Here is a 17,686-nt window from a genome sequence, read left to right on the forward strand (position 1 = left end):
AATAGATCACTCTGTGTGTAATGACTCTATATAATAGATCCCTCTGTGTGTAATGACTCTATATAATAGATCCCTCTGCGTGTAGTGACTCTATATAATAGATCACTCTGTGTGTAATGACTCTATATAATAGATCCCTCTGTGTCTAATAACTCTATATAATAGATCCCTCTGTGTGTAGTGACTCTATATAATAGATCCCTCTGTGTGTAATGACTCTATATAATAGATCCCTCTGTGTGTAGTGACTCTATATAATAGATCCCTCTGTGTGTAGTGACTCTATATAATAGATCCCTCTGTGTGTAATGACTCTATATAATAGATCCCTCTGTGTGTAATAACTCTATATAATAGATCCCTCTGTGTGTAATGACTCTATATAATAGATCCCTCTGTGTGTAATGACTCTATATAATAGATCCCTCTGCGTGTAATGACTCTATATAATAGATCCCTCTGTGTCTAATGACTCTATATAATAGATCACTCTGTGTGTAATGACTCTATATAATAGATCCCTCTGTGTGTAATGACTCTATATAATAGATCACTCTGTGTGTAATGACTCTATATAATAGATCCCTCTGTGTGTAATGACTCTATATAATAGATCCCTCTGTGTGTAATGACTCTATATAATAGATCACTCTGTGTGTAATGACTCTATATAATAGATCCCTCTGTGTGTAATGACTCTATATAATAGATCCCTCTGTGTGTAATGACTCTATATAATAGATCCCTCTGTGTGTAATGACTCTATATAATAGATCCCTCTGTGTGTAATGACTCTATATAATACATCCCTCTGTGTGTAATGACTCTATATAATAGATCACTCTGTGTGTAATGACTCTATATAATAGATCCCTCTGTGTCTAATGACTCTATATAATAGATCCCTCTGTGTGTAATGACTCTATATAATAGATCCCTCTGTGTGTAATGACTCTATATAATAGATCCCTCTGTGTGTAATGACTCTATATAATAGATCCCTCTGTGTGTAATGACTCTATATAATACATCCCTCTGTGTGTAATGACTCTATATAATATATCACTCTGTGTGTAATGACTCTATATAATAGATCACTCTGTGTGTAATGACTCTATATAATAGATCCCTCTGTGTGTAATGACTCTATATAATAGATCACTCTGTGTGTAATGACTCTGTATAATAGATCCCTCTGTGTGTAATGACTCTATATAATAGATCCCTCTGTGTGTAATGACTCTATATAATAGATCCCTCTGTGTGTAATGACTCTATATAATAGATCCCTCTGTGTGTAATGACTCTATATAATAGATCCCTCTGTGTGTAATGACTCTATATAATAGATCCCTCTGTGTGTAATGACTCTATATAATAGATTCCTCTGTGTGTAATGACTCTATATAATAGATCCCTCTGTGTGTAATGACTCTATATAATAGATCACTCTGTGTGTAATGACTCTATATAATAGATCCCTCTGTGTGTAATGACTCTATATAATAGATCCCTCTGCGTGTAGTGACTCTATATAATAGATCACTCTGTGTGTAATGACTCTATATAATAGATCCCTCTGTGTCTAATGACTCTATATAATAGATCCCTCTGTGTGTAGTGACTCTATATAATAGATCCCTCTGTGTGTAATGACTCTATATAATAGATCCCTCTGTGTGTAGTGACTCTATATAATAGATCCCTCTGTGTGTAGTGACTCTATATAATAGATCCCTCTGTGTGTAATGACTCTATATAATAGATCCCTCTGTGTGTAATAACTCTATATAATAGATCCCTCTGTGTGTAATGACTCTATATAATAGATCCCTCTGTGTGTAATGACTCTATATAATAGATCCCTCTGCGTGTAATGACTCTATATAATAGATCCCTCTGTGTCTAATGACTCTATATAATAGATCACTCTGTGTGTAATGACTCTATATAATAGATCCCTCTGTGTGTAATGACTCTATATAATAGATCACTCTGTGTGTAATGACTCTATATAATAGATCCCTCTGTGTGTAATGACTCTATATAATAGATCCCTGTGTGTAATGACTCTATATAATAGATCCCTCTGTGTGTAATGACTCTATATAATAGATCCCTCTGTGTGTAATGACTCTATATAATAGATCCCTCTGTGTGTAATGACTCTATATAATAGATCCCTCTGTGTGTAATGACTCTATATAATAGATCACTCTGTGTGTAATGACTCTATATAATAGATCCCTCTGTGTGTAATGACTCTATATAATAGATCCCTCTGTGTGTAATGACTCTATATAATAGATCCCTCTGTGTGTAATGACTCTATATAATAGATCCCTCTGTGTGTAATGACTCTATATAATACATCCCTCTGTGTGTAATGACTCTATATAATAGATCACTCTGTGTGTAATGACTCTATATAATAGATCCTTCTGTGTCTAATGACTCTATATAATAGATCCCTCTGTGTGTAATGACTCTATATAATAGATCCCTCTGTGTGTAATGACTCTATATAATAGATCCCTCTGTGTGTAATGACTCTATATAATAGATCCCTCTGTGTGTAATGACTCTATATAATACATCCCTCTGTGTGTAATGACTTTATATAATATATCACTCTGTGTGTAATGACTCTATATAATAGATCACTCTGTGTGTAATGACTCTATATAATAGATCCCTCTGTGTGTAATGACTCTATATAATAGATCACTCTGTGTGTAATGACTCTGTATAATAGATCCCTCTGTGTGTAATGACTCTATATAATAGATCCCTCTGTGTGTAATGACTCTATATAATAGATCCCTCTGTGTGTAATGACTCTATATAATAGATCCCTCTGTGTGTAATGACTCTATATAATATAGGAGTTTCACTTTTTATATTGAAGAACTGAAATAAATTAACTTTTTGATGATATTCTAATTCAGTGAGATGCACCTGTATATAGAGGTTATCAGTCATTGTATAGGAAGATGAGGAGGTGAGCTGTGACATCACCTATTGTGAATGCTGGATCCTGTGTTATCTACTGTATATAGAGGTGTTATCAGTCATTGTACAGGAGGAGGAGGTGAGCTGTGACATCACCTATTGTGAATGCTGGATCCTGTGTTATCTACTGTATATAGAGGTGTTTTCAGTCATTGTACAGGAGGAGGAGGTGAGCTGTGACATCACCTATTATGAATGCTGGATCCTGTGTTATCTACTGTATATAGAGGTGTTATCAGTCATTGTATAGGAAGAGGAGGAGGTGAGCTGTGACATCACCTATTGTGAATGCTGGATCCTGTGTTATCTACTGTATATAGAGGTTTTATCAGTCATTGTACAGGAGGAGGAGGTGAGCTGTGACATCACCTATTGTGAATGCTGGATCCTGTGTTATCTACTGTATATAGAGGTGTTTTCAGTCATTGTACAGGAGGAGGAGGTGAGCTGTGACATCACCTATTATGAATGCTGGATCCTGTGTTATCTACTGTATATAGAGGTGTTATCAGTCATTGTATAGGAAGAGGAGGAGGTGAGCTGTGACATCACCTATTGTGAATGCTGGATCCTGTGTTATCTACTGTATATAGAGGTGTTTTCAGTTATTGTACAGGAGGAGGAGGAGGTGAGCTGTGACATCACCTATTATGAATGCTGGATCCTGTGTTATCTACTGTATATAGAGGTGTTATCAGTCATTGTACAGGAGGGGGAGGAGGTGGGCTGTGACATCACATTCTATATGCACTGTTATGCTCTGCGGTCTCTCCAGGTCCTCGTTCCGGTCATCTTCCTCTGTCCGGTCACCAGTGCAGTCTCTTTGAAGGCATCTTTGGCACCTCCGGACTAAACCCTGTGATGTTGTGACTTCCTGACTTCACATGAGGACTAGTCGCTACGTCATGACCTCGCGGGACCCAATTCACGCCGGAGGAGATGATTATGCTTTAAACAGACAAGACCGGTGACCGGACAGAAGATGATGACTGGACCAAAGCAGCAAGACAAGTGAGGACCGGGTGAGTATAATTCTTCATTTTTTAATTTACTTTTTAATCCTCTTCCCGGCTCTTTGTAATCCAGAAAAATGTTGGCCGGTCAATCGCCATTTCACTGGATTTCTCTGGAGGGAATCTAAAAAAAAACCTGCATATTCAGGCGATCCTGGACCGATTTGCTGATATTCAATAAGTTATTGTCGTCCTGCACGCGGCCCCCCAAAGATCAACTGCCCCACACTGGCCCGATCCAAACAGTTTACAAAGCCATGTAGTGGCCGTTCTCAGTACTGCAGCTCAGATCACATTAACTTTAATAGGAGCTGCAGTCCCGAGAACGGCCACTATGCAGTGTATGGCACTGTGTTATTCCAGCACTATATACTGTGTACATCAAACAGCTGCTTATGGGGGTGCCCGGTGTCGGACCCCCACTGATCTGATATTACAGATATTACTGACCAATCCCAATGACAGGCCATTAAAGTACTTTAGGTCGCACCTTGTGTTGTGGGATATGGGGCATTAAAATCCCTCTCTCCGCTTGGTCTTGTACGACTGTCCGGTCGGGTCTCTTCAATAGACAGACGCACATATTCTTCTCCTGGAATAAAAATAATTAAAGAAATAAATAAAACCACAAAACATACCATTATAACAGTACAATACTATCCAGAGCTTACAGGGGCTGTCCCAGCACTGTATCAGTGATCTGTAGACGGGGACAGGCAGGAGATACTCCCATCGTGTCATCCCTGCCTTCCTCAGCCACAATGCTGCCAAAAAACACAGTAAAAAATAAAAATATTAAGAAAATATATGAAAATAAATTATCTCTCCAAACCCCCGTCCTGGATATATACAGTATGTGAGCTGCCGGGTCATAATGTAGCGCCCCGAGGGTTCGGTCACTATAGAGGTGTGATATCTCACTTCCAGGTAAGGATGGAGTGTGGCTCAGGACCCTAACACCCACATGCACTACACCACATTTCCGGGGGGCAGGGCGACAATGCTCCCAAGAGTGAGCACAACTGCCCCTGTCCCTGACTGGAGTGGGGGGAGGGAACACCTAGGAAGGGGGAACCCGGTAGTGTGTGGGTGGAGAGAGTAGATCCAGGGTGCACTAGGAAAAGGAGTATATAAGGGGGGCACCATCTTGGAGTCGGTGCAGAAAGAGTACAGTGGAGTAGAGAGGAGAAGTGACAGGAGCAGGGGCTCTGTGGGGGCTCTGCTCCAGAGGTGGGCCTAGCCACCGAGGCCCAAGCCTGGAGAAGGAGAAAGAGAAGAAGAGCGAGGAGAGGAGCGGAGAAGGCTCCAGGAGTGGAGAGAAGGGACCCCAGGGGCACGGACCGGCCAGTAGCCACCGTACGCCCGCCGCTACCAGAGTAGGGGGGTCAGGCCAAGAAAGGGAACCCGATCCCTCATCTAGTGGAGGAGAGCAACTACCCTCAGTTAGTAACCGGAGGCTGTGGCATTGCATGTGTCACAGCCCCTCACTACACCCTTTAGAAAGGCACCATATAGGACCCAGGGAAACGGAACATACGTTTGCCCGCCAAGGCCCGAGGCAGCTGGACAGAAATGTGGTCAATTGTGGGGTACGACAGGCCAGAGAAAGGACACACGAAGGGGGTCCTGAAAAGCACTCCAAAGAGACCTGGGAGTTGGCCGAGCCCCTCACCTGGTGAGCACAGTATGACCTGGGCAGCCATTACCTGCAGAAGTGGCTTGGAGTGTAAAACTGTGAGTAAAGACCCTGGACTGCATCACTGGACTCTGAGTCATTACTGTTGCTCCCCATCACCATCACCCCCATCATCTGCACTCACTGCCCTGAGGCTATACTCCTCCCGTGGGGAGTTATACTACTCTCTGCTGCGCACACAACATCAGCATCAGCGGTCTGCCCCGCAGCGGCAGTTCTCAGTGACCGCAATCCACGGGTGGCGTAGTCGGACATTTAAGTATTACAAAAATCAAGTAAGCAGATCCGCCACTGGTTTGACCACCCTGAGCCACGGGACCCGGTCGCCGCCACGGAGACTACAACCCCCAGTATTACACAGAGACCCGGCTCTGGGTATTACCCCACACACACGGCCCAGGGGGCGCCTCCACTTTGGCGTAGTCGGCAGGATTTCGTGCCCGCAACCACCGGGTACTGCGTGCCTGAAAAGAGACTGTTTCACTGTAGTGGATGTGGCGCCCGACCCAGCAGAACGGACACCATTATGTGCGCGCCAAAAGACAACAAGAAGCCACCTCCCATCATGGGCCAGGTCCCAGAATGGCGCCAAAGACGGAGCCCACTCCCAACAGCCATGAGTGCGGCTGTAGAGATGTCCATCAATGTGGGGGGGCTGCCCCTGAGAGTGATTGCCAGTGGGTTGCCCCAGGACCACCCCCAACAGGGGCGGAAGGGAAAGAAAACCGAGGGGCAGGGTGTGGTTTTGATCAGTCTTGGCAGACCACACCCGGACATGGAGAGCAGCACCAGCCCCAGTACTCGTACCAGAGGCCTTCTGCAGGCCGAAGCAGCTCCGTACAGCCTCGCAGAGCTGATGGCCCAGCTCCCCGGAGAGGACCCTGAATTCCTCCGAGCTGCGCTGGAGGATCTGGACCGGCGGATGGTCCAGGCGCAACGGGAGGCCATCGCGGGGTGGCGAGAGGAGATGGACCAGCAGGTCGCGACCCGGCAGCAAGAGGTGCTGCCACCACCCGACAGCTTGCCTGCCCCCGAGGATGGAGAAAGATGGCCGGAGGCCCAGAGCGGCGCTGCTAAGGAAGCAGGTAAGGGGGACACCCCTGCCACAAGCCCTGAAGCCGTTAGCCTGCCCCTGGGCCCCGTTGCGGAGCCGATTGTCCCGGGAGTCGCTGCACCTCCTCAGCTCCCGTCGCCTACACCTAGGCCCCAAGCTCCGAGCGCAGCCACCGGACCACGCCTCACGCCGTGCCCCTTGAAGCCGGGTGCGGCCGGAAGCGGCCCCCTCCAGGCCTGGTCGCAAGGTCTGATGCCCCCAGGTGCCTTCCACCAACTGACGCCCCCGGTCCCAACGTTACCACCCCTGGGCACGGACCTGTACAGCCAGCTCACCGGTCCTGATGGGGAGCCGGTCCCCCTCCTACGTGGATGGGTTCCCCCTTGCCACCGGAGGGATCCGTCCGCGAAGCCCTTGGGCCCACCTCCCCCGCTCCAGCCCGCTCCGCAGCCAGTCACCATCCTCCAGCTCCCGGACGAAGAGGTCCAGTTTGAGTGGGACCAGACCGGGGAGGACCTGATGGGGTTCATCCGGGACCCGACGACAAACACCGACGTTTTTGTCAATCGGAGGGATGTGGAGAGTCGCCTGCCCGAGGGTCACCCGGAAAGGGATCTGTTCCCAGGGGATTTGGTGTCCTACACCAGATACCGAGGCCTGCGGGGGTGGTACGCCCTCAATGTTCAGTGGGTAGAGGAGCAGCACTACCCTGAACCCTGCTACACGGAGGACCCGGACGGGTCTGAAGAGTATGACTAGCAGGAGCGTCCAGCAGGGAGACACTGCTATTAGAGAGCAACATGGACTGTAAATAGTTACCCGTCAGGGTAGAAGCGAAGAAAGAGTTTAAAGTTCACCCCGGTCGGGGATTGTTATCCGTTTCTTCATTGAAGTTACCCGGAAAGGGTCAGTGAACTATTCGGCTGAGGACTGGGAGCAGCCAACCCTTGTAAATAGTTGCACTTCTTAAAGTGCCCCCTATTGGTTTTATAAAAATCGCAACAACCGACCTCAGAACAAAAACCCGTTTGGCGTGGCGGAAGACGTGGTCCAACGGCCGGATCACCTATGCCCTGCAGCCACGCCCAGGGCCTACGTTGAGGGTTTACGGACGGGTCCTCATGTTAAAAGTTTGCTGGTTTGCACCTTAAAAGAATGGACACCTGGTCGCAGAATGAACTGTGACCTGTTGAAAAGAGACTTCGCCGTTGATATGCTGCTGATGATGTTTCATATATATTTTCTACTTAAAAGAATGTTTTATATGTGTATATTAGAAGTTATATCAAGGAAAGAGTTACCGTAATTGAAAGGAATGTTTTATGTGTTAATAAAAAGAGAAAAGTTTTATAACAAGTAACGTAAAAAAAAAACCTTTAATTCTGCATGTCTTGAAATCAATTGTCTTTTGCTCTGTTCCAGCCCACGGATGTGCTGTGATTTACCAGGGGGGAATGTAGTGCCCCGAGGGTTTGGTCGCTACAGAGGTATTGCATCTCACCCAGAGGTGTGATATCTCACTTCCAGGTAAGGATGGAGTATGGCTCAGGACCCTAACACCCACATGCACTACACCACATTTCCGGGGGACAGGGCGACAATGCTCCCAAGAGTGAGCACAACTGTCCCTGTCCCTGGCTGGAGTGGGGGAGGGAACACCTAGAAAGGGGGAACCCGGTAGTATGTGGGTGGAGAGAGTAGATCCAGGGTGCACTAGGAAAAGGAGTATATAAGGGGGGCACCATCTTGGAGTCGGTGCAGAAAGACGAAGAGTGGAGTAGAGAGGAGAAGTGACAGGAGCAGGGGCTCTGTGGGGGCTCTGCTCCAGAGGTGGGCCTAGCCACCGAGGCCCAAGCCTGGAGAAGGAGAAAGAGAAGAAGAGCGAGGAGAGGAGCGGAGAAGGCTCCAGGAGAGGAGAGAAGGGACCCCAGGGGTGCGGACCGGCCAGTCGCCACCGTACGCCCGCCGCTACCAGAGTAGGGGGGTCAGGCCAAGAAAGGGAACCGGATCCCTCATCTAGTGGAGAAGAGCAACTACCCTCAGCTAGTAACCGGAGGCTGTGGCATTGCACGTGTCACAGCCCCTCACTACACCTGTTAGGAAGGCACCATATAGTACCCAGGGAAACGGAACATACGTTTGCCCACCAAGGCCCGAGGCAGCTGGACAGAAACGTGGTCAATTGTGGGGTACGACAGGCCAGAGAAAGGGCACACGAAGGGGGTCCTGAAAAGCACTCCAAAGAGCCCTGGGAGTTGGCCGAGCCCCTCACCTGGTGAGCACAGTACGACGGGGGCAGCCATTACCTGCAGAAGTGGCTTGGAGTGTAAAACTGTGAGTAAAGACCCTGGACTGCATCACTGGACTCTGAGTCATTACTGTTGCTCCCGCGCACCATCACCCCCACCATCTGCACTCACTGCCCTGAGGCTATACTCCTCCCGTGGGGAGTTATACTACCCTCTGCTGCGCACACAACATCGGCCTCAGCGGTCTGCCCCGCAGCGGCGGTTCTCAGTGACCGCAATCCACGGGTGGCGTAGTCGGACATTTAAACATTACAAAACCAAATAAACAGATCCGCCATTGGTTTGACCACCCTGAGCCATGGGACCGGGTCACTGCCACGGAGACTACAACCCCCAGCATTACACAGAGACCCGGCTCCGGGTATTCCCCCACACACACGGCCCAGGGGGCGCGTCAATAACAATTCATCTGGATCTACAGTGTGTGCGACTAATACATTGTGCCAGCAGGGGGTGGCACATTTATAATGTTACTTACCAGGGAATCGACGGCGGTAGTATCTAAAGAGTCTACAAATCCCTACAAAAAAACATAAAAACATGAGGATTTGTGCACCATCAGGCTGTATTACATGGGTCATGACTTCCACTTTGCTCTCTGTTATCAGCTGGATACTTACTGTTCCAGATCCGTCTTGCGGGGCTCGGCCTCTGTGACATCCTTCCACTTTACCTTAAGATAATGTTTGACTCATGTTAGTATAAAATATCGGGGAAAATTAAGATAAGAACACAACGTACCTGTGATCACACCGCAGTACGTGTGTATGATGTGTGTGTATATACAGTATAATAATAATAATACTCTTTATTTATATAGCACCAACATATTCCGCAGCGCTTTACGATTCAGAGGTTCATCTACAACAGTCATAAGTAACATAGCTAAAGATAATACAATAATTACAGCAAAAATAATGGCGACCCTGCTCGTAAGAGCTTACAATCTACAATAAGATGGGGGTGACACAAAGTACAGGGGCTTATTTACAATGATGGTCCGGCCATCTTGAGGGGATGAGGGATAGATAAAGGTTGCATGAGCTCATCACCTGCCAGTATCTGTAGTGGTTTTTGGTTCAGTGGAGAGTTATGTTTAGAGAAATAAGGGATGGGCTATAAGAAGATAAAAGGACTTCGATTAGGGAAGGTGATAGGCTGCCCTAAACAGGTGTGTTTTTAGGGAGCGCCTAAAACTGTGCAAGCTGCGGTTCATCCTAATTTTTTGGGGTAGAGCATTCCAAAGAATAGGTGCAGCTCGGGAGAAGTCTTGAAGCCGGGAGTGGGGGGTACGGATTAGTGCAGATGTTAGTCGAAAGTCGCTTGCGGAGCGTAGAGAACGGATAGGCCGATAAACAGAAATGAGGGAAGAGATGTAGGGGGGTGCCACACTGTGGAGAGCTTTGTGGGTGAGAACAAACAATTTAAATTGGATCCTATAATTCATGGGCAGCCAGTGCAATGACTGGCACAGAGCGGAGGAGTCTGAGTAACGGTTAGCCAAATTGATGACCCTGGCTGCAGCATTAAGGATGGACTGGAGGGGGCAAAGTCGAGTGAGGGGGGGCCAATTAATAGAGAGTTACAGTAGTCAAGGTGGGAGTGGATCAGGGCAACAGTGAGGGTTTTTGTTGTTTCGAAGGTGAGAAAGGGGCGGATTCTAGAGATGTTCTTCAGGTGCAAGAGCAGGCAAGAGATTGTATATGGAAGGTGAAGGAAAGATTGGTGTCAAACACAACGCCCAGACAACGCGCCTGCTGGCTCAGCGTTATTGTGGTGCCACCCACGAAGAGAGAGATGTTAGAATTAGGGAGGTGAGTAGACGGCGGGAGCAGAAGAAGTTCAGTTTCGGAAAGGTTCAGTTTCAGGTAGAGAGCGGACATGATGTTAGAAACTGCGGCCAGACAGTCACTGGTGTTCTGTAGCACAGAGAGATGAGGGCCAAAGACTGAACTCCTAGGACCCCAATAGTGAGAGGAAGGGGGGGGGGGAGTGGAGCCAGCGAACGATACACTGAAAGAGCGGTCAGATAGGTAGAAAGAGAACCATGAGAGAGCAGTGTCCTTTATGTCGATTGAGTGGAGCATAGAGAGTAGGAGGTGGTGGTCAACGGTGTCAAAAGCTGCAGAGAGGTCAGTATGTGAGTGTGTCTGATGTGTGTGTGTATATACAGTAAGTGAGTGTGTATGATGTGTATATATACAGTATATGAGTGTGTATGATGTGTGTGTATATATACACTATGTGAGTGTGTATGATGTGTGTATACAGTATGTGAGTGTGTATGATGTGTGTGTATACAGTATGTGAGTGTGTATGATGTGTGTGTGTATATATACAGTATGTGAATGTGTCTGATGTGTGTATACAGTATGTGAGTGTGTATGATGTGTGTGTGTATATATACAGTATGTAAGTGTGTATGATGTGTGTGTGTATATACGGTATGTAAGTGTGTATGATGTGTGTGTATATACAGAATGTGAGTGTGTCTGTGTGTATACAGTATGTGAGTGTGTATGATGTGTGTGTGTATATACAGTATGTAAGTGTGTATGTGTGTGTGTATATACAGTATGTGAGTGAGTATGTGTGTGTGTATATATAGTAAGTGTGTTTGATGTGTATATACAGTATGTGAGTGTGTCTGATGTGTGTATACAGTATGTGAGTGTGTATCATGTGTGTGTATATACAGTATGTAAGTGTGTATGATGTGTGTGTATATATACAGTATGTGAGTGTGTCTGATGTGTATATACAGTATGTGAGTGTGCCTGTGTGTGTGTATATACAGTATGTAAGTGTGTCTGATGTGTGTGAATACAGTATGTGAGTGTGTGTATATACAGTATGTATGATGTGTGTGAATACAGTATGTGAGTGTGTATGGTGTGTGTATATACAGTATGTGAGTGTGTATGATGTGTGTATACAGTATGTGAGTGTGTATGTGTGTATATATACAGTATGTGAGTGTATGATGTATGTGTATATACAGTATGTGAGTGTGTGTATATATACAGTATGTGAATGTGTATAATATGTGTATATACAGTATGTGAGTGCGCCTGTGTGTGTGTGTGTATATACAGTATGTGTGTCTGATGTGTGTGAATACAGTATGTGAGTGTGTGTATATACAGTATGTATGATGTGTGTGAATACAGTATGTGAGTGTGTATGGTGTGTGTATATACAGTATGTGAGTGTGTATGATGTGTGTATACAGTATGTGAGTGTGTATGTGTGTATATATACAGTATCTGAGTGTATGATGTATGTGTATATACAGTATGTGAGTGTGTGTATATATACAGTATGTGAATGTGTATAATGTGTGTATATACAGTATGTGTATGTGTGTATATATACAGTATGTGACTGTATGATGTGTATATACAGCATGTGAGTGTGTATAATATGTGTGTGTATATATAACGTGTGTATGATGTGTGTATACAGTATGTGAGTGTGTATGGTGTGTGTATATACAGTATGTGAGTGTGTGTATACAGTATGTGAGTGTGTATGTGTGTATATATACAGTATGTGAGTGTGTATGGTGTGTGTATATACAGTATGTGAGTGTGTGTATACAGAATGTGAGTGTGTATGTGTGTATATATACAGTATGTGAGTGTATGATGTATGTGTATATACAGTATGTGACTGCATGATGTGTGTATATACAGTATGTGAATGTGTATAATGTGTGTGTATATACAGTATGTGAATGTGTATGTGTGTATATATACAGTGAGTGTATGATGTGTGTGTGTGTATATACAGTATGTGAGTGTGTATAATATGTGTGTGTATATATAATGTGTGTATGATGTGTGTATACAGTATGTGACTGTGTATGATGTGTGTATACAGTATGTGAGTGTGTATGATATGTATATATACAGTATGTGAGTGTATGATGTATGTGTATATACAGTATGTGACTGTATAATGTGTGTGTATATACAGGGTGTATATATATAGTATGTGAGTGTATGATGTATGTGTATATACAGTATGTGAATGTGTATGATGTGTATATACAGCATGTGAGTGTGTATAATATGTGTGTGTATATATAATGTGTGTATGATGTGTGTATACAGTATGTGAGTGTGTATGATGTGTGTGTATACAGTATGTGAGGGTGTGTGTGTGTATACAGTATGTGAGTGTATGATGTATGTGTATATACAGTATGTGAGTGTGTGTATATATACAGTATGTGAGTGCGTATGATGTGTGTGTATACAGTATGTGAGTGTGTGTATATATACAGTATGTGAGTGTGTATGATGTGTATATATACAGTATGTGAGTGTGTATGGTGTGTGTATATACAGTATGTGAGTGTGTTTGGTGTGTGTATATACAGTATGTGAATGTGTATAATGTGTGTATATACAGTATGTGAGTGTGTATGTGTGTATATAAACAGTATGTGACTGTGTATGATGTGCGTGTATATACAGTATGTGAGTGTGTATAATATGTGTGTATATAAAGTGTGTAAGATGTGTGTGTATACAGTATGTGTGTGTATGATGTGTGCCTGTGTATCTGCTCGTGTGTGCTCAGTGTGTATGTTTGTATAGACGTGTGTGTGTGTATACAGTATGTGTGTGTATGATGTGTGTAAACAGTATGTGTATATATAATGTGTGTATGATGTGTGTATATATAGTATGTGTGTATGATGTGTGTGTGTATATATAATGTGTGTATGATGTGTGTATACAGTATGTGTGTGTATGATGTGTGTGTATATACACTGTAATGTGTGTATGATGTGTGTGTGTATATATAATGTGTGTATGACGTGTGTATACAGTATGTGTGTGTATGATGTGTGTGTGTATATATAATGTGTGTATGATGTGTGTGTATGATGTGTGTATACAGTATGTGTGTGTATGATGTGTGTGTATATATAATGTGTGCATGATGTGTGTGTGTATATATAATGTGTGTATGATATGTGTATACAGTATGTGTGTATGATGTGTGTGTGTATATATAATGTGTGTATGACGTGTGTATACAGTATGTGTGTGTATGATGTGTGTGTATATATAATGTGTGTATGATGTGTGTGTATATATAATGTGTGTATGATATGTGTATACAGTATGTGTGTATGATGTGTGTGTGTGCATATATAATGTGTGTATGATGTTTGTGTGTATATATAATGTGTGAATGATGTGTGTATACAGTATGTGTGTGTATGATGTGTGTGTGTATATATAATGTGTATGATGTGTGCATACAGTATGTGTGTGTATGATGTGTGTGTGTGTGTATATATAATGTGTGTATGATGTGTGTATACAGTATGTGTGTGTATGATGTGTGTGTATATATAATGTGTGTATGATGTGTGTATATATAATGTGTATATGATGTGTGCATACAGTATGTGTGTGTATGATGTGTGTGTATATATAATGTGTGTATGATGTGTATACAGTATGTGTGTGTATATATAATGTGTGTATGATGTGTGTGTGTATATATAATGTGTGTATGATATGTGTATACAGTATGTGTGTATGATGTGTGTGTGTATATATAATGTGTGTATGACGTGTGTATACAGTATGTGTGTGTATGATGTGTGTGTGTGCATATATAATATGTGTATGATGTGTGTGTGTATATATGTGTGAATGATGTGTGTATACAGTATGTGTGTGTATGATGTGTGTGTGTATATATAATGTGTGTATGACGTGTGTGTGTATATATAATGTGTGTATGACGTGTGTGTGTATATATAATGTGTGTATGATATGTGTATACAGTATGTGTGTATGATGTGTGTGTGTATATATAATGTGTGTATGACGTGTGTATACAGTATGTGTGTGTATGATGTGTGTGTATATATAATGTGTGTATGATGTGTGTGTGTATATATAATGTGTGTATGACGTGTGTATACAGTATGTGTGTGTATGATGTGTGTGTATATATAATGTGTGTATGATGTGTGTGTGTGTATATATAATGTGTGTATGTATAATGTGTGTATACTGTATGTGTGTATGATGTGTGTGTGTATATATAATGTGTGTATGACGTGTGTATACAGTATGTGTGTGTATATATAATGTGTGTATGATGTGTGTGTATATATAATGTGTGTATGATGTGTGCATACAGGATGTGTGTGTATGATGTGTGTGTGTGTATGTATAATGTGTGTATACAGTATGTGTGTGTATGATGTGTGTGTGTATATATAATGTGTGTATGATGTGTGTGTGTGTATATATAATGTGTGTATGAGGTGTGTGTGTATATATAATGTGTGTATGATGTGTGCATACAGGATGTGTGTGTATGATGTGTGTGTGTGTATATATAATGTGTGTATGTATAATGTGTGTATACAGTATGTGTGTATGATGTGTGTGTGTATATTTAATGTGTGTATGACGTGTGTATACAGTATGTGTGTGTATGATGTGTGTGTATATATAATGTGTGTATGATGTGTGTGTGTGTATATATAATGTGTGTATGTATAATGTGTGTATACTGTATGTGTGTATGATGTGTGTGTGTATATATAATGTGTGTATGACGTGTGTATACAGTATGTGTGTGTATATATAATGTGTGTATGATGTGTGTGTATATATAATGTGTGTATGATGTGTGCATACAGGATGTGTGTGTATGATGTGTGTGTGTGTATGTATAATGTGTGTATACAGTATGTGTGTGTATGATGTGTGTGTGTATATATAATGTGTGTATGATGTGTGTGTGTGTATATATAATGTGTGTATGTATAATGTGTGTATACAGTATGTGTGTATGATGTGTGTGTGTATATTTAATGTGTGTATGACGTGTGTATCTGCTGTGTGTGTATGTTTGTATGGATGTGTGTGTGTGTGTGTGTGTGTGTGTGTGTGTGTGTGTGTGTGTGTGTGTGTGTGTGTGTGTGTGAGTGCACAGATGTAGCAGAGCTGCATTTTGCCATTTAACCCTTTCGATTTTACACAATAACAACTTTTCAGACGGGATTTTCCGGTTCTCCTGCAGTCCTATGTAAACTGACACATTGTTACCGGGAGTAAAGCCAAATTGCAAACTCCCCGGTGACATCCCCATGAGTGTGAGTGTGAGTGGACGCTTTCGGATGACACAATGTTTTCATTACAAAGTCCAGAGATAATATATGATGCAACATACCGAATGATGAAAACCCGCAGATGGGCAAATGACTCTGCAGCGGTGCAGAAAAAAAGATGGCGGTATTTCCTGTGACGGCATTACGCAGTACGAGCCTCCACGTGACCGCAGCCACCGCCCACAGAATACGCCCCGATGTCACATGGTGTCGCGATAACATTCTACGCGCTTTGTGTTGTTTTACATAGGACTGCAGGCAGCCAATCATATCATCCTAACTCAACCCCTGCAGGGACGTCCCCATCGCTTTTCACCCAATAGATGTAGTGCAATTGACTGCACTACAAGTCCCAGCAGTTGACTAAATGGACATTTGCAACCAACAGTAAGTACTACAAGTCCCAGCAGTCACTGGGAAACATCAAATGAAAATCTACAGCCGAACGGACTACAAGTCTAAGCATTATCAGAAAATTTGCAACCAACAGTACTACAAGCCCCAGCATGTCTATGGAAATATTAAATTAACCGAAAATTAATTTCTGGAGCTTTTTTTTTTTTCTTTTTTCCTAGTATTGACATAAAATATATGAGAAAAAAAAAGTAAAAAATAAAAATAGTAAGTTATAGCTGTAAGGATGTGTAAAATAAAATGTGAAAAAATATATAAATAAAAAAAATATAAAACAATAAATTATTTAAAAAAAAAAGTTTAAAGTTAAAAAAAAAAAAGTTTAAACAAGGGTAACCTATAAAAACCAAGTAGATAAAAAATGTACAAAAAAAATCATGGAAAAAAAAATGAAATAACACAACAAATAAAAGATTGTTATTTCTTTAAAGAAATAAACTTAAGTTGAAAAAATATATATTAAAAAATATATATATATCCAAGTGTGATGCATGAGTCATTGCACCATCAGGGCTGCAGATTGTTCACGCACCCGACATGATGAGGACAAGGAAACAATCGGATTTAATAGAATGGATGTGACGGACGCAAAACAAACGTCACCAGTGGCAACTAAAGTTATTTGTGGGCATTTTCTTAATCCGTGGTCCCTTATTAGGAAAGAGAAGACGACGGAGCTGAAGTCGCAGTTTAAGAATTAGTGAACGGAGCAAAAGACGAGAGAAAAATCTGAATCATTTCCTGTGCGAAAGCGTATGGATACCAAATGTGGAATAAAAGCAAGACGTACTCACATTTTTAGGGTTCCTATGGAAGGAAGAGAACTTTTTCGGCTCCATTGTAGTTTTATAGACGCAAACGGAGACTTTGAAGAAGAATTGAAGAAACTTTTTCTCAACTATCTCCAAAGTCCACAGGGCGAGCTCTGGAGGCGTTTACTTTACTGCTCAGCCTGATTACACGCCCCTTCCCCTTCCCTTTCCCGTTCTTTGAGTTCTGTTATTTATGCCAAGACATAAATATTTAGAACTTTGA

The sequence above is a fragment of the Phyllobates terribilis genome, unplaced genomic scaffold (assembly GCF_046119375.1).
Source record: "Phyllobates terribilis strain yellow unplaced genomic scaffold, ASM4611937v1 Scaffold_9__5_contigs__length_417890890, whole genome shotgun sequence".
NCBI classification, from domain to species: domain Eukaryota; kingdom Metazoa; phylum Chordata; class Amphibia; order Anura; family Dendrobatidae; genus Phyllobates; species Phyllobates terribilis.